Here is a 21,833-nt window from a genome sequence, read left to right as displayed (position 1 = left end):
CAAGAAAAGACTGGATGAGGCACTTAGTGCCATGGTCTAGTTGACTGGATAGGGCTGGGTGCTAGGTTGGAGTGGATGATCTTGGAGGTCTCTTCCAACCTGGTTGATTCTATGATTCTAAGCCAGGGATGCTATGGTCAGCTTGGTAGCTTACTGGAAATGTGTATCTCTTTTTCTGACTTCTTTCAAATTTTTTCACAGTCAGTCATTGGTTTCATGTTTTGTTTGACAGACTATTCTTAGTCTAACTGAGCTCACTGAACTGCAAAGGAAACTAGTGATTATTACAACACTCCCACACAGGTAGGCTCTTCCAACTGGATGCTTAACTGCCACACAAAACAGGTTCTACCAGATTTGTCGAACAACGGTGATATATTTGAACTATATACTGGTTTTTAAAAGGCTCCCCTTTCATGTACATATACATATATGTGAGAACACAATTCAAGAAAACTACATTTTAAACAGTGAGAATTATTTTTACGGGGTGTTTGGGAAATGAAGTCAGCATACGTCTAAAATGGGTATGTCTGCTCTAATCTGTTGTTAGTGTAGCTGTTGAGATGCAAGCAAAACAGAACAAGAATTGCACCATTTTTCCCCTGGTGAAATGACTAATTTAACCAATGCAGCAGTATTAGAAAGACATTCTCACACACACAAAAGAGGAAAAAAAAAAAGAGCAAGAGTTTCATCACAATCCTACTTTGTACCTCTTCTTCCACACAGCATGGAATTACCAGCAAGTCTGACTTGCACCTGTACCCATGCATTAAAGACTCACACCTTTCTCCATGGATCCCTGCATACCTCTCTATAAAGCTCATCCAGGTTGAAGGACATGTGGGAATTCAGCTGTTTTTCTCAAGAGCAAAAAAATGTCAATGGCCCTGGGATATTTCATGTAGGGTCACAATTGACCATGGCTCCTTTACAAATATCTTCATGCATTAAACAATGTCTTTCAGTAGGAATAATTATTCCTGCTTCAAAACCAATGTTTGGAACTCATTATTTAAGTATTTAAGAAACTAAATGTTCTTTACTGCTTTGTCATTACATCTGACTTCATCATTTATCTTTTGTAAAAATAAATCTAATATATTGAGCTTAAATTTAGTGCTGAAAAACAGACAACCTTTTGAAAAGAAAATAATAATACTATGAGTAGTCAAACACATGGCAACAGATTTTAGCTCAACTAGAATATGAACAAACTCCCATATGGTAGCATGAGCAATCATGACCAAAACAAGGCTATGTATCTTGTACAAGGAATAACAAACAACGGTGTTTTAACAAAAAAAACCCAAAAACCCAACCAAACCCAACTTCACTGTTTTATTTGTACTGAAAAAATAACAGTGTTTTTCTGATAGTTTAACTACGGGAATTGCTGGCTTACCAAACATAAAATGTCCTTTACCAAGCTCGTTCCAGAAGTAACAGATGATCATGAATTGCTTATATTCTTATTTTCTCTAGATAATTGTTCATTAAAATGGCATAGCAGAAAATATATTCATGCATGTCACTTGGTGCAGAGACAAAAATATCCCAAAGTCAGGATTCAGAGAAAACAATCTGGACTGTAGGTGAAAAAGGGGTATAAATCAACACATATCTGGACATGCTCCCTGAGTAAGTATATCAAATATTCCTGTATCAGCCTAGAACGTGTATGATGTATGCTGCTTCTAGCTACAGTGAAACTTTCTGGGTCCTTTGCAATAGCTATCCAGCCGCTGCAGGGCTGGGAAGAGAGCTACAGTGTAATAAACTTGCAACAGAACACCTGCTTGCTTGCCAAAGGTTTAATTTGCTGGGCAGCCCCAGATAAGATATCCTCTTCTGTAGGCAGAAGAGGGACAGGATGGCTACCTGACCTTTTCAGAAAGGCTCTTCTACCTAGCAAGCCTTCAGAGATTTCAGTACTAATGCATCTGTGCTCTAGCATTGAGCTTATTGCACTGAAAATGAGATGACAATGATGATTTTTATTTTTTTCTAATTAACATTAACCAGTTCTGATTAACATTAACTATTGAACTATCATAGCAAATAAACACTACATTAATGTAAAATAGAGGTATACAAAGCAAGAGTGGTTATGTAATATCCTGTCCCCAGTAGCAGAATTCTCTGCAATGCTGCTATATTTTCCCAACCAACTTCTACATCACTTGTCAGGTGGCACATCTGACCTAAAAATCTCATTGCAAACAGTCTGCTGTTGCTAATGCAGTAGAAATTCAAATAATTTGTCCTAGAGAAACAGATTGAATCAACATTCAGACAAGGTGCAACACCTGTATTTGCTCAATATTAATTACACCTGCCTAGTTCAGTACTGCACATCTGGATCAAAGCCATCAAAAAGGATTCCAATTATAAGGAGTTATCACCATACTAATGAAAGATGCAGGTACACCAACAGCCTGAGTCACTGTGTCAGTCTCCTACCTCCCATAAACATCATGAATAATCCATCTTCTTTTATAGCATACGGTGAGTTCACAGATTTATTCAGCCAAAAATGATAACTTGCTTAGAATTTTCCTCACAATATGTTCACACACTCATCAAGATGTTTAAAAAAAGCTAACTCCATCATTTTTCTATGTTCTGCATTATTCTTACATTGCATGAAACGTTGCAGAGAGTTTCTAAAGTGCACACAATAAATAGAAAAACATATACCTAATTTGCACTGGAATTTACTACATAACTTGTTAATTCAGTATCAGGAATGGCATCTCCCTCACCAAATAATGGTGATACTACTCACTAGGTAATGTTTTGAGGTTTCTATTTCTCAAAGAATTTTGCAAGAGATGATTATCAGCATCCCCACTTTCCAATCAAGTGCAGACATTGGTAGTGTTCTGTGCATAATCTTCCAAGGTCACTACTGAAAAATAACTGGATACCAGGCAACAGAACTTGTCCTCCAGGGAGACAGATACGGTGCATTGTATGTACTGGAAACAACAGCTCTGATAAAGCCAAAGATCTTGTGCATCTGATCTTCCTGTCATAGATCTCTGAGTAAGAGCTGCAAGAGATTGAGAAGCTTCTGCACGAGATTGAGAAGCTTCTGCACAGGCAGTTAATGTTTGTAGCCTTTGTGGGATCTGTGTATTTACTGTGGAGGTCTTCTGATACTATACAGTAAGGAGATATTGTAATTATAACTATGCTAGGAAAGGAATCAAAATAGTATCAAACTTCTGGCCAAACTTACTCTTCATCTTACAAACTCCATCTGAACTGTTGGCAATTATTATTAAAATGACAAAATGACCCAAGCTGAGAATTCATGCCAATAGTATAGGGTATGTTGAAAAAGTGGATTCATAATAACCATATGTAATGGTTTAAATCAGGGCAAAATGGGTCACACTGAACCAGCAGGCTAACCTGTCTTTTTCCAAAACAGAACTGAAGGAAAAGTAACACACAAAAACTCAGGACTGAACAAAAAACCCACACAAACAAAACAAACCAAATCAATCAATCAAAAAACTCAAAAGGTGAGATAAGAATAGATTTACTAAGCAGAATCAGATAAACATAGTACAAAACACAACATTACCTTAGCCTATTTGCAGAAAAAAGCATGGTGCAGATCAGGATCAAGCAGAAGCAAGCAAGCCAAAAGCCCAAGCCAAAAAACTACTTCCCTTTCCCTCATTGTCCTGCTGCCATCCCAACAGAAAAGACAATATCCAATCCCCCTAGTATTTAGAAGCAGCAACCTGAATGGAAAGCCTCCCATGTTACAATCTGAACTTCAAGCCCCATACTTTTTTTCAGCCAATACTTGCATTTCTGAAGCTAGCATAACTACAGCATGATGTAAATAACAGCAGCAGATCCAACTCAATGCATGACACCATAAAATCTCCTCTGATTTGAGTGACCAGCGTCTGTTGGAGTTGAAATCAGGAAGACTGCATGCAACAGCTTTTGAACTTGTCAATCATTGCTCACTATCAAGTTATTTTTAACTCATCAACCTTTTTTCAATACTATTAAGGCAACAACAATTGTGATTATATAGAGACTTGCATGGGAGATTTACAAAATATATTTTTTCTTTACACCTGCCACAAACTGCCTAATCATATTAAATGTGATTTAGACAAATTGGGCTGTTTGCCAGCAATGAACTGAAAAGAACATCTGGACATGTGCAACACATGCAAATTCACCTCTAGGAAAATCAGTCTGGTGGTTGTGGTGAATCCTAGTTTGCTTCTAGCTATTTTTTGGTTTGTGGCCAATTACTCTTAACCTCTGAAAATTACTAAAACCTTCCTATACTTGAAACTTTTTCAGACACTTCTTGATTATTCTGTAACATCAGATTATTGTAGTCTTACGCTATAAATGAGATCCATCATTCCAGTACTTTCACATAGTTCTGCTATAGATAAAGACATGGATAACTCATAATATATTAGTATACACCAGATGTTTGACAGTCATTAGAGATAATTAATTTTAGAAACTTTGCTGATAAAAGACTTAAATCTCTGGAGCTCATTATTCCTTTTAGAAATCACACTATGTATCTGCCAAAGCAGCCAGATTCATCCACACTATTGCTGTCCTCAGGTCAATGGTGTTAAAATTGCTTTGAAGTATGAAGTTGCACCAGGGAGGCACTGAACTGTTCTGAAGGGGAAATTAATTAATGTGAGATTATATTTTTTTCCAAAATTAATGTTGTTTTGATATTCAGAACTCTTGCCACTCCTAACCACTAATTTTGATAATAATAGGTTCTTTGTGTGGTCATGGAAACATTTTACAGATAATAACTAGATCTAGTAACAACCAGCAAAATATATAAACTGAACTGAAAGAGATTTCTGCTGTTTGAGGTCAATATATTGCTTGCCCACTAGATCGACTCAAGGAGCTCCTTTTGCTTATAGAGCAAGTCAAGGGAGAATTACAAAGAGGCTTCTCACAAAATTATTATTACCCAACTCGCAGGGTTAGCCACAGTCCCAGACAATACCCAAACACTTTCAGGGAACTCTGTCTTGTCAGCCACTGAGACTTGATTCTTCCCAGGCTTCTGGGGAAAGGAGGCAGACAATTTCTAACCTTGTCTCCTGGCTCCTCTGGATGGCCTGTGTATCTCCAGGACTTCTAGTGTTAGAAGGAGACTTTCAGGTGCAAGCAGGATGTCTTGTGATGTGCAGTCTCAGCATAACGTCATACTGGCTATGAGAGTCTGTGCCTGGTAAACTCTTTGACAGTGTAATTTCCAGGCAAACAATAAGGTAGTAAGCAATGGCAGCAGGTAACAGCAGGCACAAATACAATGGCAGAGCACAGCAGAGCACACTGCATTTACCTGCATATCTCTTTTATCAATGTGGGCCAAGATTAATTGCCCTTTGGACACAGAATAGCCAATCAGAATGGCAGTTAGCCAAGCCTGGCCATATTAGGCAAAGTCATAGGCTGTATTACCCATATTTGGGAAAAGCATAGGCCTTGCATGAGGCAGGCACAAGCTAAGTGTGTCCACAGGAGAAAAAACATGCCTGGGCAAGCCAGTACATGTATAAGCCTATTTCTGGCTCATCAGGCCTACCACAACATGAACAGCACTGGGATTTCACATTAATGACTTAAAGGATGTTTGAGAATTCCCGTGTGACAAGTCCTAATGAAAACACTCGGCACCTAGCAGGAGTGCTCAGCACTCGGATTATTACAGAATGGAATCCTATGGGCAGAAACCCAGCTGGTTTCATAAAGAGTAGAGACTTCAGCCATAGGCTGTTTTTCTTGGATATTACTTTTGTGTATGTTCAGATGCTTTTCTAAAACTTGAAACTAAACTACAAAATAACTAAATCAACATATAAGGAGTCAGGCTTTGTCTGTGCTCAGAGGTCGGCAGACAACGAAGTGTCATGTGGTCCTGGGAGATTAAGATATACTCTAATAAAATATTCCTCAGGCAGAATAAGGAAACACAATAGACCTAAAAGAATAACACCATGGACTTGGCCTCACTCACTGTTATTTTTCTTATGAGCTATAAACAGAATGGAGTCACTATCCCTAGAGTTGTTCAAGAAACACCTAGACATGGCACTCTGGGACATGGCTTAATGGCTATGGTGAGGTTAGGTCAGTGGTTGGACTCAATGATCTAGTGGTCTCTTCAAACCAAAACACTTCTGTGATTCTAAACTATAAAATGAATACCACTAAGGTTAAGGATATTTTTTTAAAATCTGCAGTATTACAGAAAGCTGAGAATTCCATAAAACATATCATAAAATAACAGAGACTTTGACAATGTTAAGAATTCTTGTTTCTGCATCCAAGAGATGATATTTGTAGTATTCTCCATAAAGAGCACTATACTTAAAAGTATTTGACAGCTCTTCTCCAGGCTGGTTCCATTCTCATTCTTAGAGGCCTGACATACCTGAAATCTGCTCTGATACAGACAGTGATGCCCTCCTGGCTTAACCCTCATTTCAATAACTCTTAATGCAGGTGCTAAGGATAATTTCAGTATCATGACGGGTATGCGTTTTGCTGAACTTGCACAATCCTTCAGGCTAAAGAGCCAAAGCACAATTTGATTTCCTGAAATGAGCTATGTAGATATATGTTTAGGAAATTCTACAACCTAACAGGATAAGAATACCTAAAGCAATGTAAAATGTCTTAAATGTGGCCACAGTTCTCCACTATGGATTTAACTCTGCAGGAAACACAAGATTTTTATACTGTCCCAGATGTGCCTGGTTTACTCTCACCAGAGGCAGTGGTATCTATCAGTGCTCACAAACCTCATTTCTTTCAAAACACGTTCTAATTAGTAAGAAAGTAATGCAGGCACGTGCCTGTGATGTGTCTGTACAGCTATCAGTGAGATTAGAAAGAGCTGAGATTATTTCCTAGGTGATCCTTTCCTAAGTGATGTTTCAACAGGACTGCAAATTTTTCCATGACAAAAGTGGAAATGCTGCTTCTCTGACGCACTAAAATAAACATAAATTTGCCTTTCTGGTTTGGGCAAATCACCATATTTGTAACATGTCAACAAGTGAGAGCAATTACTATACCAGTAATATTTTCTTCATCCTAGAGAATGGTAATGCTGCTAGTAGAAAAATATACAGTGAAAGTCACAGTGACAATTACTGTCTGAAGAAGTTCAGACCTGTTTTATGTTCTTTACATTAGGTCTGAAGTTCAGACCTGTTTTATGTTCTTTACATTAGGTCTGAAGACTCAGATAAAACTGTAGCATGACAAAGGAGGAAATGCAAAAATGGTTTGGCTTCTCTGTAGAAGTGACTTTGAAAGCGTGTATTATTCTGCATTACATAGTATAAGTAGCTAGATAGATGCAGCAAGAGGTTAAAAATCTCTCAGCCTTGTAGAGTGTCTCACAGCATGAAACAGACTAGAAAAGCACATCAGTAAAGTGTGTCAGTTTGGGCTCATTTTTTCCCCCTGTGTTCATTATCTCTCTACTTCCCAAGAGAATATTTCAGAGATTAGTGTATAATTATAATCAACAGTTATTTTATGAGGCCTACAAGACCTCCCTGAACCAAAAGACTTTTCCCCTTTAGTCACAAGCCTTTCTACAACATTAGTAATTTAACTGGTCAATCATACAAATTCAAATGAGGAAGAGCAATCTTTATTGAGTTTAGCTGCCTGGTCGATTGATGAACATATTTTATGTAAGATGTTTTTTCATGCGCAGTTACTTCTATTGTTATTATTTTTCTGTCAGTAGTGAGTAGGAGTTTGTCTCTAATAGTAAGATTTTGACCAGTACTGTAGTCATAGAATCAACCAGGTTGGAAGAGACCTCCAAGATCATCCACTCCAACCTATCACACAGCCCTAGCCAGTCAACCAGACCATGGCACTAAGTGCCTCATCCAGGCTTTGCTTGAACACCTCCAGGGACGGTGCCTCCACCACCTCCCTGGGCAGCCCATTCCAATGTCAATCACTCTCTGTGAAGAACTTCCTCCTAACATCCAGCCTAGACTTTCCCTGGCACAACTTGAGACTGTGTCCCCTTGTTCTGTTGCTGGTTGCCTGGGAGAAGAGGCCAACCTCCACCTGGCTACAACCTCCCTTCAAGTAGTTGTAGACAGCAATGAGGCCGCCTCTGAGCCTCCTCTTCTCCAGGCTGCACACCCCCAGCTCCCTCAGCCTCTCCTCATAGGGTTTATGTTCCAGGCCCCTCACCAGCTTTGTTGCCCTTCTCTGGACACGTTCCAGCACCTCAACATCTCTCTTGAATTGGGGGGCCCAGAACTGGACACAGGACTCAAGGTGTGGCCTGATCAATGCTGAGTACAGGGGAAGAATAACCTCCCTTGTCCTACTGGCCACACTGTTCCTGATGCAGGCCAGGATGCCATTGGCTCTCTTGGCCACCTGGGCACACTGCTGGCTCATGTTCAGCTACTACCGATCAGTACCCCCAGGTCCCTTTCCCCTTGGCTGCCTTCCAGCCACTCAGTCCCCATATACACACACACACACACATAAAAAATAAATATAAATGATATATTTTCTATATAAATATTATATATATATATATTTAAAAAGGAAAAAAAAACCCATTAATAACTTTTGTTACTTCTATGATTATTTTATCTTCCTTTTCATTATTTTCCTTGTAATTCAGAGGCTGCCATGCACTTCGCTGGTATGTAATGACAAAGTGGAAGAAAGATATTCAAAGGAATTTTCAAAGTCATTTATACTCACCACAAATCAGAGTACTGTTAAAAGAAGTACTAACCAGGGAGGACTCCACTCACAGCCTGAATTTCCTTTTACAATAGCTCACATTTTTCTGCTTTAAACCTCTGACAGAATATAATAAAGAATACTAAAAGAGAGTGAAGAAGCAATACTTCAAGTGTTGCAAGGAAAGGTGTCATTTAGGATGGTACTCACAAGTGTATTTTATACCTTATTGTACATACTTGCTTTTCATAGTGAAAATGTGATTTACAAGTTCCACCGATAGTGATTATGCTAGACAAGAAGTGTGGAATTCCCAATGGGGGACACTAAACAACTCTTTTATTTTTTATTTCCACCTGGGGAAAGACTCTAAGAGCCAGCATTCTGAACCCCAGGCAAAATACAGCACATGGTCACAGGAAAGATGAGGTCAGAACAGTATGTGATGGGCTTAGAATAACAGGAGATGAAGCACTGAGGATTTTTTTTTCCACTTTACAAAGGTGCTGTGGATTTGAGGCAGAATGGTGTGGCTAGTCAGTGTCTCTGAGCATGAGAGAAAGCATGTGGCTGAGCAGCCCTCACCAACCGTAGGTAGAAGTTGATACCTTAGTAACTAATGAGAGATTATAAACAGAGGGGATAAGTGATGCAGGGTCTGAACAACAAAGATAACAAAATTATGTCTGATGAACAAGCACCAAAAAAGAGGACACAGAGAGATGAGTGACACAGCCAGAACCAAAAGGTGGAAAGATGAACTCTGCAGCAGTCTTCTGCAAAAGCCATGAATGTTGTGGTTAAACAAAATGATGGTGCAGCTGTGAGAGAAGGGAAATGAGATGCCACTCAGAAAGGTGTTACATGCAACAGAGGAGCTGTTAAGTACAAGGCAAATAGAGAAACAAAAAGTTCTCTGAGTCTTTCTAGAGCTGAATTACATCAGAGCAAGTAAAACTGAGTAAAGCTGTCTCACAGCAACCCAAGAGTAGACTGCTCTTCCACACTGCAGCACTGTCTTTGCAGTAAGCCTGAGGCAATGCTAACTTCTTAGCAGCATAGCACTTGCTGCTTTTCTTCCTTTTCTCCTCTTGACATACATACAGGCTTTACTGTACACTTGCAGTCCCCTCAGGAGAGGACAGTTTCTTTAATTTGGTGTACCTAAAATTAACATAGTTAAGTACTATCATATCCTAACCCCAAATATCAACGAAGTTGTGTGAACACAGACATAAAAAAACAAACAAACCACATTGTATTGTTTGGAAAAGGTATTTAGAAACCTCTAGGAAAAACAAACAAACAGCAACTAAGTAGAAGCAGTGTGTTACATACAGTACCTTCCCTATACAAGGTGATGAGATTTACTCATATTGTGACCATTCCTGCCAAGCTACTACCATTATCTCCAATTAAGAAACACTTCTTTTTAAATGAAAATATCCCCATAGTCACATCTTTCACCTTCTTCAGTTTGCTCCATATACAAATAAGCTGTTGGACTGGAAACATCCATCACTTACTTAAACCAAAAAAACCCACAAGGTGTGAGTTAAAATGAGCTAGCACATGCCCCACTAGCCTCAAATGAGCCAATAAAAAGACTATCTTACAATACCATACTCTTGGAAATGTCTTATTGTGATAATAAAATGGCACCAAAGTTCATTTTGCTGTAGAAAAGCTGTGTTTATCCACACACTGTGAGCATTTTTATGTGATTTCAAGCAAAGATATCCAACCTTCCTGTTATTCTGAGGCACAGCAGAGAAATATCCACTGAATTAATATATTAACTGTGTACTGTAGTAATATGTGATAGTTATAAAACATGCTTTTTATTTCTATGTTGATCTGCATCACGACATCGTAGTGTCCTTGAAAGGGATTCATTGCTCTGTGAATTTCTAGGAAAATTTTGGACAGTAGACTGTTACTCTTGCTCTATTAATGAAACTGGTAATATCAGGAGAAAAATAAACCAGTATGTAGTTATTGGCACTCCCCCCACTCCCCCAGGTCTCTCTTCAGCTGAATTCTTTCTACTGAACAATTATCAATGTTAGTGATACTGAATTTTCTTATCATGAGTTGTGCTCAATAATTAATATTCAGAGACAACTGCACAGGGTTAACCCTCCGAGGCGAGTGACCTTGAACCTGACGCTATGTGGTCTTGACCCCTCCCCAGGGGTAGGTCTGAACACTACCAGGTGATGGTTAGCCCACTCCCCTTCCTGTCTAAAGACCTGTAAAAGCAGGGGGAGTTCCTCTTCTTTTTCTCTCTGTGCTCCCTGCCTCCCTGCTTACCAGCATCACCATCCTGTTCCTGGTTCGCTTTGTTCTACCACATGGCCATCACCCACAAGGCAGACAAACCCCTTACCATCAAAAATCTGGTTGTATTTACACATTTTGTATTTGTTTCCCCTTCCCTATACCTTTGTAACTTCCCTACCTCAGATACCTTTTTAATTTCTTGTTAAACTTTTTTTCTTCTTTTTAACTTCCAAATCAGAGTGAGATTATTTATTTGGGTGTGCTTATCTTCATCTCTCTACATCTAATTCCTTTCTTTTGGGAAAGAAGGGGAAAGAGGGAAGGGCACTCTATGAAATTGTTATTGGTTCTATCAAATATATTTGAGTCTCTGGCAACTTAAATTAGAACTGAGCGAGACAACCAACAGATATTTGCTGTCCAGACTATCATAAGTAAGAAACTTGGAAAGCAATGAATCGCTGCAAGACAGGAAGAAGTGATGACACTTATGGTCCTGCCTACTTGCAGCCATACATCAGAGTAGACACCAAGGGCACTTGTCTGTACTACGATGTTGGAACCAGCTGTTAAAGGCTTGACTCCTTCTTCCATTTTCCCTTGCAGAAGAGGATTGTTTAAAATCAGTAGCAGAAGCAAGCATCCTACCACATTGTTCTCTTCTCCATTCTCCTCTAGCAGGTGGCTAAAAGTGAAAGCCTAATGTTGTCATTCAGTTCTTTCACCTCTGCCATAGATTACTCCTTAAATCCTTGTTTCAGCTTCATGATGAAGCAGGAAAAAAATAATTTTTCAGTCTTGTAAAATGTTTTTCTACCAATGAAATCCTAGAAATGAAAGTGCTTAAATTGCCTATGCTTTTACCGATAGACTAACATTTCTTAAAGTACTTTGGAGATTGAAAGGCCATCTTCAGCTTCTGCCCCTTGAAAAGGAAAAAAAAAAACCAGCAAGAAGAAAACCAGAAAAAATGGCCAAAAGGAAAAAAAAGAAATCTGAACCCATTTCAGCACTACACTTGAGTCTGAAGGAAGAAATGATCACCAGGAATTTTCTTTATCACTATTTTTCCTCCTTACTTTCTTCATACCTGACATGGATACTCATTAAGGATAACATTAGTTATTTAACTGTGAATATTAAAATAATGGAAGAAATTAACTAGTTAGTTGTGAAATATTACAGCAATAAAAGTCTTTGGTGGAAGATGAATCTACTTCAAAAGAGTACAAGAGTGTCAATAAATGAAGAGTAATGTGAAGATCACTTATATTTATTGAGACTGCACCATTTATCAAAGTCATCAATACTTAATTGGAGTTAATATACCTGAGAGCTTTTTATTTCTATTGTACAAGAGTTTTTCCATTTAATTAGGGATAAAGTGCTACACTTTATACCTTTAACTTTTTGGCTTTTATCCTCCATCTCTAATAAATGTGTATTTGGCTTACACCTGTAGCATTCCTTTGGTGCAACAGCTGGGTTTTTTGAAATTGCATTAGGTCTTCCCATAATGGACCTGCATGCTAACAAAACTGTTCATGTGTTTCAGAAGTAATACAAGTAATAAACTAGGAATTTGGGAATTTGAGCACAGTAAAAATACTTTATGTTCATGAAAGAATTACATGACAACCATGCTTGCTTAAGATGTGATTCCATTCATGGATTCTTTCATCCAGGCAGGAATCTGAGGGAAGTTTGAATCTGGGAATAAATCTAAATATCTAGGCTGTCTCAAGCATTGCATTCACTGATGCATCTGGACCCGAGGCATAGAGGACAGTGGAGACATCAGATCCTGATCCCATCTCAGAGATCAGATTTTTTTTTTTTTTTTTTTTTTTCTTTCAGGGAATGAAAGGGCTGCTAAACCCCTGGGAATTCACATTTCACATTTATTGGCATTTATCTTTTAACATCATACTAAGCGGGTTACAGCTACCGTCAGTGGGCAGCAGACATCTGCTCACCCTCTACTGTGGGAAGTTCTTAGAAGCTATTCACCCAAGAACTGCTGCCACAGCCTCTGGCCATATTTCCTCATTCTCTGCAGTGGACATTATGTCTTGTGACAAGGACACATCCAGCCATATGGGGAGCAAGAGACTGAAGTCACCAGGCCCCTCAAAATATTTGGGACAAGTACTCTGTGACCATTCTGGATGTGGCAACTTTCCTTTTTTTCAGAGACCCTCTGGCTACTGTGTGAACTGGACTGTAGGAAGGAAAGGTATCACTTGGATAAAGGTGATAAATCTGCATGTACAGAGCAGAATCAGGGCTAAGGGAAGACCAAGAGTGGAGAGTGGGACAGCAGGACTGCCTTCTGTGTGCCCATTGAGCCAAGCACAGTCTGGAGCAACTCTGTGGGAGGTCCAGCTGTGCCAAGCCTAGCATGGCAAATGTGTGCAGCCCACAGCTGGCAGGGTACAATTGCCAGTGTACACCAAATAGATGAACAAATTGTTTGTGAAAAGAAATTAGAGAAAGATGACTCTGTGGTGGTATTTTACTGGAATCCACAGACCTATTGGGACACCTACATTATTGATTTTCTCCATTGATAGATTCCTTTTCAAAATGTAAAAAGAGTAATCAGACATTAATGTATGCATGCAGATTTCAGGCTCCCTCACCAGCTGCTCATGAAATAGTAATGCCATCTTTGACTAAGGGAAATGGTGAATCTAGTGGTCATTTTAACTGCTGTCAAATTGCTTGACAAAAAGTACCTACAGGACACACAGCAACTTTTTACTGCAGTTGGTATTTCAAGTCTGAATTTGTGGCAGTTGGAGCATGAGTCCTAAAAGAAATCTTCAGATGCACTGTAAGCTGTAAATTCCTACTACACTGTAAACAGGATGTGTTTTTTTTACAGCTGTTTAAATCCACTAAATATTTGCAGATTTGCTTCCTCAGCTATAGTAGGAACTTACTGGTAATAACTCCCTGCCTTGTTCAATAACTTCCAGTAATTATCATGAAGAAAATGCAATAAATTTATGTAATAGACTTCCCCTTTGCTATAATATACAATGAGAAGCAATCAACGCTCCTTACAATAAGGAGAAGAAATACAACTGTGGTTTATGTTATAGCGTACCATGATATTATGGCATTGCAGCTTTGCCAGCCACCAGAGGGAGCAGAGTGAAACTCCAGTGGTCAAATTCCAGTTCGGCAAAATAGCCCAGGGCTTACATCTGGCAAAGCAGCAACGCAACAGTGGGTTGTGTACTTCTTAGTGGTATTTTATGTATTCACCTGCCCAGCAAATCCAGCGTCCCCATGAACTGTAGCTCTTACTCCTTATACTGAGAAACAGGGAAGCTCTATGAATCCCATAGCTAACTCCAAATTCAGCTTTGGTGAAAGTAAGATAATGTTGCAGGAAGACAATAGCAATAAATCTACTTCAGCAGTTACCAACAGTAATTTTTCCAAACAAGATAGTTATATCTAATCATGGTTTTAATACATAGTTTTACTATAACTTGAATCAAAGGGCATTTCTGCAGCTGTCCTAGTAACACTTGAAGTATAATTACATGCTACATATCTTGGAAAGTAAATGAAAGCCTTTTCCTGGTGATTTGCTATACATTTCTTTTTTTGCCTCTGGGTGAGTGAAGGCTGGGCCTCTGAAGAGTTTCAAGTATAATGCATAGTGAATATAAAACAGTCCATTAATTGGGATAATAGGTCCTGGCATGTAATTGCATTGCTAAGGTACTATGGATAGCTGCTGAGTGAAATGGTATTTATTCAAGGTTGTTAGTCACCCGTGGATAACTTTATTTGTCCACTGATGCTTAAATAAATGCATCATCCATCAGTAAGAATACTTATGAAAACATTTATAGCAAAAATCATTATCGTGTCTCAAATTATAAGAGGAAACAGTATATAAAAGTTGCTGAACAGTACTATGATCAAGCTATGCCATGCTGTGGTTTGCTTGTTTTTCTGTCAGTGGACAGTAAAATGTGGTTGAAAAAAAAAATCAAGGCTGAATGGCAGGTTTCCATACCCACAAGATTTACCCTGGTCACTGAACATTCTAGCTATGGTTGTTTAGAAAATTGTATTTTCCTAACAATTTATTCTCAAAGCATCGTAGAAATTAACATCACCTAGATGGGAGAAATGCATTCAATAGTGCATGCAGCACCAACTGCAACAAGAATATTTAAGTGTGTTTGGGTTGCCTATATGAGCAAGGCAGCATCTTTTGTTCCTGTCATCATTGTGGTGTTATTTTGCAGTGATCTCTAATCCCTGAGAAAACAGTGAAGAACAAACTATACACACGGAATAGTAAGATGCGAGTATTGCTTCACTATAAACAATCTCATATAAAGCTTAAATAAGACAGATAATATCTACCAAGAATTTGTGTTGATACTGCCAGCAGCTCAACTCAAAACACCTTCATATCTCATGTAAATAGAGAAATTATCATTAAGGAAAGATTTTCAAAGAGAGTGCAGCCGCATCCTCTTTTATTGCCAGATACCTATGCAAACACTCATTATTTTGACAAGGCCACCCTCAAGAGCTCATCTCATCATAAATTCCTTCTGAATAGAACCAAATAGTATCTAATATACAAGGGATCTAGGTTTCCAAACAAGGTCTACAAGGAAATGCACAGATTAATTGAAATAACGGTGCCTATAGCTGCAGAAAATGTCTTATTATTTCTGATTTTTAAGTAACTGTCAATGTAACTTGACTGAGATCATAATGCTTCGTCTGTTGGGTCGACAAGTGTGTCCCCTTTGAAGGGATCAATATCAGCTTTTTAGGTAGATACAACAAGAAAGCAGCCTCTTTGGAGTTCAAAAGGATAGGTTCACAAGCTTTCTTTGCCTTTCACAGCAATAAATCACAGGTCAGCTTTGTCCATGTTTTGCCTTCACATCTGTCAGCTGCAGGGCCACCAACCACTGACTGGGTTGCATAGGAGGCTGGACCAGCACCATCTCATGGTGTATAAAGGCAGCAAATAAAATGCCTCAGTAAGAAAGAAGCCCATTTTAAAAACAGTTTATGTTTTCAACAGTGCAAAAAAAGAGTGGTCACTTCTGTCTTCCTAATAGGTACATGGAATTTCCCAGGAGGCCGGGAAAATTCTTCTCAGCTCACAGGAGGGGTCATTAATTACATCTAAATATAAAGTTGATCACTAGAGCCGGGTCCTGCAAACATGTATGCACATCTCAAGTTAATGGCAGGAAAGGTGTTGCAGCAATCATAGTGAGGCAATTCATGCAATAAATTAACAACATACATATTATGGGGACTAAAGCATAGTAACAAAGCCTTTTCCTTGAGATTCACTTTTGAGGATGTCTGAATGGCATCAAGTTTTGAAATATGATTGCACCAGGAGGAGGAAAAAAAACCCACAACCAAAACCCAAAAACCTGTACAGTTCTCTTTCAAAGATCCTCTGTCCTCAAAGCTTTTCCTTCAACACCCCAAACAGAGGCTCTCAGTCTTTCAGCATATCACTTTATTTCTAGCTCTGTAGACTATGTAATTCCAGATTTATCATCGTTCCATTCCCTGATTTGTTTTGTTTTGTTTACAAATTGTATGATCAAAATAGGGAAAGACTATTCTGTATGAAATGGTTTATGAAATAAGTTCCATTTCTTATTAAAAATCCATATGGACAAATTAGCTTTTAGTGCTGCTACCCAAGGAGGTAAGCATTTGATGTTGAACCTGTTAATAAGCATGCATTGAGCATTTCTTGCTGACTGCTACCTAATTCAGTATCTAGTTCATCAACACTTCTCTTGTGTAATACTCCAACCCCAGAACATCACTTAACACTCAAAGCTATCGCATTTCATTTCCCACCCCCTGGTCTGTTTGGTCAATTTCTGTACTTCGCTAGCACCTGAAATATTTATTGCCTTACATATTTTAAACTAAATCAATAATACAAATATTAAAGGAATGATCCTAACAAAGAAAGCAAAAGGGTTCTGCTCTTCCACAACCCCCCAAAGTGCATTTCTCATGCCCTGCTATTACTTATCAGGTTTGACAATCTTGAACACCCACTCCATATTCAGGCAGGTTATACAAAATTCTGTTGCATGAAACTTTGTTTAAAAGGCTTTATTGAAATGGAGAAATACTAAATCTTGCACTTTCTCTTCTTCCATTCACTTCTAAAGAAGTAATCTTATTTGCTTAACATGATCCACCCTCAGAAATCCATGATTTCTCACGCCCTTTAAGTCACAGTTTCCTAAGTACATCATTTTGGCAACCATGAATTAGTATTTTCTGCTAACATACTGAAAATATTACACTTAACAGGACTCTAATTTTCTACCTTTCATGAGTGCTCCCATTTAAAGGATAGCAATGAAATTCAGTTTTCACTCTGCTGGAGATTTTTGTATCAAATATGCATTAAAAGATAATAGCATCAACAGTTTATTTTCCCTGTGACATGAAGCATAGGCATAGTCTGCTTCTATACTTGACCTAATTTTCATTCACTGTAATATTTCCTTACTAGCACTTCTTCCAATATTTGACTTAATATTTTTCTGTGTTAGCAATGTTTCACAAAGCATTAAAAAAACCCATAAAACTTCCTGCATCTCCCCCCACAACCTGAAAGAATGTGTCAAAGAAAACATTTCTTAACACAACTAGCATCAAAATGTGTGAGTCCCTCCAATGTGACACATTGTGCTGGCTTAGACAGGCTGTACCAGGCAAGATGGAGCCCTAGCCTAGGCTTCTCCACGGAAATAAGGGAAAGCACAAGAGCACCTGTGACAGTTGTTTTCAGGCTATGAAGGTACTTTTCCAGCATCCAAACCTTCTGCTAAAGGACTTCTAACACTCTTGTTTTGCATTCATTCATGCCAGTCTTTAAGCACTTACTGAGCATCAGTAATACCCCATTCTCCTTCCTTGTGTTTAACCCTTGGTTTTATTCATAAAGGTGGGAGTTTGTGCTTCTGTCTTCATTTTACCAGGCTAAACAAGTAGGTCCTAACATATAACACACTTTAGTTTCTTCTCATATGATAGATTCACTGTTCGCTTAATCACTCTAATTGTACTTTGTTCCATCTGTTCTCATTTAAATTCATTTTTCTTGAACAAGGATGACCAGATTGCACCTACTATTCTAAATAAGATTAATGCCTTTACTGGCTCTCATTTGTCACTATTTCTTTTGGAAATACTTTGCATGATCTTAATGGACTACATTTGCAGAAGAACTGAATTACCAGAGTAACTCAGTGCCATTTAGAACAGAAAATCTTTCAACATTTTAATATCAAGTTCTACCCATAAAAAATGTTACTTATAGATTTGCTACTTCACAGGAGACAGCAGCTTGCACTTGAATTTCAAATCTTAGGTAATACACACCTTACAGTGTTCAACACAACTTACCTCCTTTCAGAATTTATTTTACTTTTAAAAACATCAAGTTAGAGCTCCACTACAAAAGGGAAAAAATCCTCTATAGAAGAATTTTGGCTCATTCTCTCCTCTGCCCCAATTCCTATTAATTTTCTTCACTTTCCCCCCAACATATTATAATACCATCAGAAAAATGAAGACAAAGCAATCAGGCTCTGTCACTGCTACATGTTCTCAGAACAGTTTCATCACATCAGAGACCAAGTCAAAGGCAGACAAATATTCTACTTTCCCCCTCTCTTTTAATGAAAAAAAGTAGTAATTAGTGAAACTATCAGTAACCATGAACTTTGCAGTGAGAAGAACAAATGAAAAGCAGCCACCAGAAAAACACTGATATTTGATACATGATGTATACATGTAGGAAAACTACAGCTTAAAAAAACCCTTTGGCTTATTTTCTTCATTCTGTGAGCAACTTATTTGCTAGAAATTTTAGGCACAAATATTTATCAGAAATCCAGGCTCAGATGCAAGGCCTTGAAATGGTGAAATTCTAAAATAAAAATATCTATATAAATTCATTATAAAAGACAAATATACTTTAGCAATGAAATAAAACATTTGTTCTAAACACCACTAAGTAAATAGTTTTTAAAGGAATCTTCAGAAGTGAATCCACATCATAAAAATGAATCCTTTCTTTCTTCAGGACATTATATTCATAGCTTAAAGATCTCACCACTTTTAATTATTTGCCATTTAAGTTTATACTAAGAGATTCTGGAAGGTCACAAGTGGATTTCAGTTCCTACTCTATGGAACTGTAGCCCATTATGTCCCACTCCCTCTGAAGAATTCCCTATTTAGCTCAGGACACAGCAAGGAAAAACAAAAAGGAAAATGGTCTGGATGTAAAAGAATACAAGGGTACTGTTGTAGAGTACCATTGAGTCACTCAGCTCATCCTGGAAGTCAATAATATAAAGCATGTAGTGTTATTTTTTTCTATCTATTTTTACTGCAATTATGAACATACTGAATAGACATCAATAAATCCAGCTAGATTGTTTCATGTTATAAGAAAGCTTTACCACAAAATAATGAGAAATGTCTGATTAAAAGAAAAAGTCACTCAGAAGTCATGCAGAGCTCCTGTCTTAGCAAAGCCTGGCTCACAGCTCTAGCATTGCATGATCTCCTGGCTGCTCTCTCATTTACATAAACACAAACCACATAAAACTGTTTCAGCTGCTTGCCAAATACACATCTGAACAATTGACATCGGTAATCACGAAAGTAGAAAAGGCTAAAGGAAAAGCCAGTGATAAGTTCAATCAGGAAGAGAATTTCCATTTATTTGCATGTCATTTTCACACTTAATGTTCTACAACAGAGTTCACCTTTTGATAGTGTAAAATCACTGCATATTTTTCTGAAACCTGACAAGGAAGTAACTCAAAGGAAACCTTTTTCTACAGCATGTCATTAAGAAATCCTGTTCTAGAATTCATATATATGACATTGTTCCCGCTCCTGGAGTTTCATATTTGCTATTTTTGACACTTTTCCATATTCACCTGAGAAAAACAAGTAGCCCAGAATTTCTAGCTTCCCTATATGACTTTAAAATTCAGCTAAAGACTGCATTAAAAGCTAATCTTACCCCTTAATCTGACATCTAAAAGATATTGCCTTTCCCAACTCTATCCTGCTCCAACTTTCACATTGCAGTTCTTTAAGCAAAAGGACCGTAATTCAACTTAGAATTCCTTAGCATCAACTTTCAGTCAGATATTAGCAAAGGAAAGCACTTACATAACACATTTATTAAGATTATTTATACTAAGTACCTACTTCTGAATATAGGAACCACAACCTTATGAGGCTTCTCAAGTTAAAATTTGTTTCACTTACAGGGAATCAGGACCAACTTCTTCCTCTTCCACTAACTGGAGGCAGCAGAATAGTTCTGGTATGCAAACCATGGAGTTTCTTCTCCTAGAACACATACGAATAAAAGTAAAGGAACCTGAAGTGACTTTGCTCAGCCACTTCTCATCACAGTGATTCATAGATTTGTAAAATGGTTTCAGTTGGAAGGGACCTTAAAAGATGATCTAGTTCTACCCTCAACCCTCCTGCCATCAGCAGGCTCACCTTCCACTATCCCAGGTCATTCAAGGCCTCATCCAGTCTGGCCTGGAACACCTCCAGGGAAGTGGGAATTCACAGGCTCCCTTGGCAGCCTCTTTGTGTGTCTCCCCCGATGCTGATTTACAATCATTCAGCTGAGCTAATCTTTTTAGGCAGTTTTTTCCACAGATCACTGCTCCACATACAAAACTATCTGTGAGCTTGGGATTTACATTATGTAGTAATGTTTTCTCTATGATACTTTGCTAGATGCACAAGCAATAATGGACTTGCATTGTTTGGGTGAATGTGGAATACTAAGAGGCAGGATCACTCATTTCAAACAAGATTTGCTGTATTTGACAAGGCAGCAGTATAATTTAACTGAAAAAAAAATAGTGTGGGCAACCATTTTAGTTTAATAAATCCATCACACATCAATAGAATTTGCATACATATATCATCCCACATAAAGATCACTACCAAGTGACACACTACAGACTTCTAAACACATTTTCCAAGTTACACAGTATCACAGTATCACCAAGGTTGGAAGAGACCTCACAGATCATCAAGTCCAACCCTCTACCACAGAGCTCAAGGCTAGACCAAGTGCCACGTCCAACCTTGCCTTGAAGTGCCCCAGGGACGGCGACTCCACCACCTCCCTGGGCAGCCCATTCCAGTAGCCACAGTGCAGCTGAATGCCAGTTTACATGTGTACAGGAGGTACAAATCCAGACCCCTGTAGAACTTGCCCCCTCCCCACTGTAACGTATTTGCAGAGGGAATAAACTGCCTTTGGGGCTTAATGTTATCTCTGACCTCTTCTGGGTGGATGAGTAGAATATGGGGGCACAACTAAAGTGCCACTGGTTAATTCTATATCAACAGCTCCAAGAAGAGTCAGAAAGTAAAGCAGAAATCACTCAGAATCGTTGAACATCAAGTTGGAGGGGACCTCAAGGTCTAATCTTTCTTGGCAAAAGCACAACTAGATGTCTGGATGTCCTAGCACTCTGTCTAGCCACATCTTGAAAGTGTTCAGTGTTGGGAAAAAAGGCAGAGAAAAGGTAGGAAAATAACAGAAAAGACAACTAATGTATCAAGTAACTGAGACAACCTGTCATTTAGATTCATTATTTGACTTAGTTGTTGTTTGTTTGATTCCTTTTAATTATTGTTTATTTCTAGTCTTTGATGATGCAAGAAACCCTGTTTTC

The 21,833-nt window shown here is 38.4% G+C and overlaps 1 protein-coding gene across 14 annotated transcripts in view; it reads right to left on the bottom strand.

The window, feature by feature from the left end:
* TENM1 (teneurin transmembrane protein 1) overlaps positions 1-21,833 on the bottom strand; it is a 926,028-nt gene that overhangs the window by 372,049 nt on the left and 532,146 nt on the right. For all 14 annotated transcript variants that reach the window (XM_064159463.1, XM_064159467.1, XM_064159461.1 and 11 more), the window contains one exon: positions 20,392-20,475. The gene's annotated coding sequence lies outside the window, so the exon portion shown is untranslated. The remainder of the gene's footprint in view (positions 1-20,391; positions 20,476-21,833) is intronic.

The sequence above is a fragment of the Pogoniulus pusillus genome, chromosome 19, assembly GCF_015220805.1.
Source record: "Pogoniulus pusillus isolate bPogPus1 chromosome 19, bPogPus1.pri, whole genome shotgun sequence".
Lineage (NCBI taxonomy): Eukaryota > Metazoa > Chordata > Aves > Piciformes > Lybiidae > Pogoniulus > Pogoniulus pusillus.
Note: the sequence above shows the minus strand (reverse complement) of the source record. Positions and strands in the feature narration are given on the sequence as shown.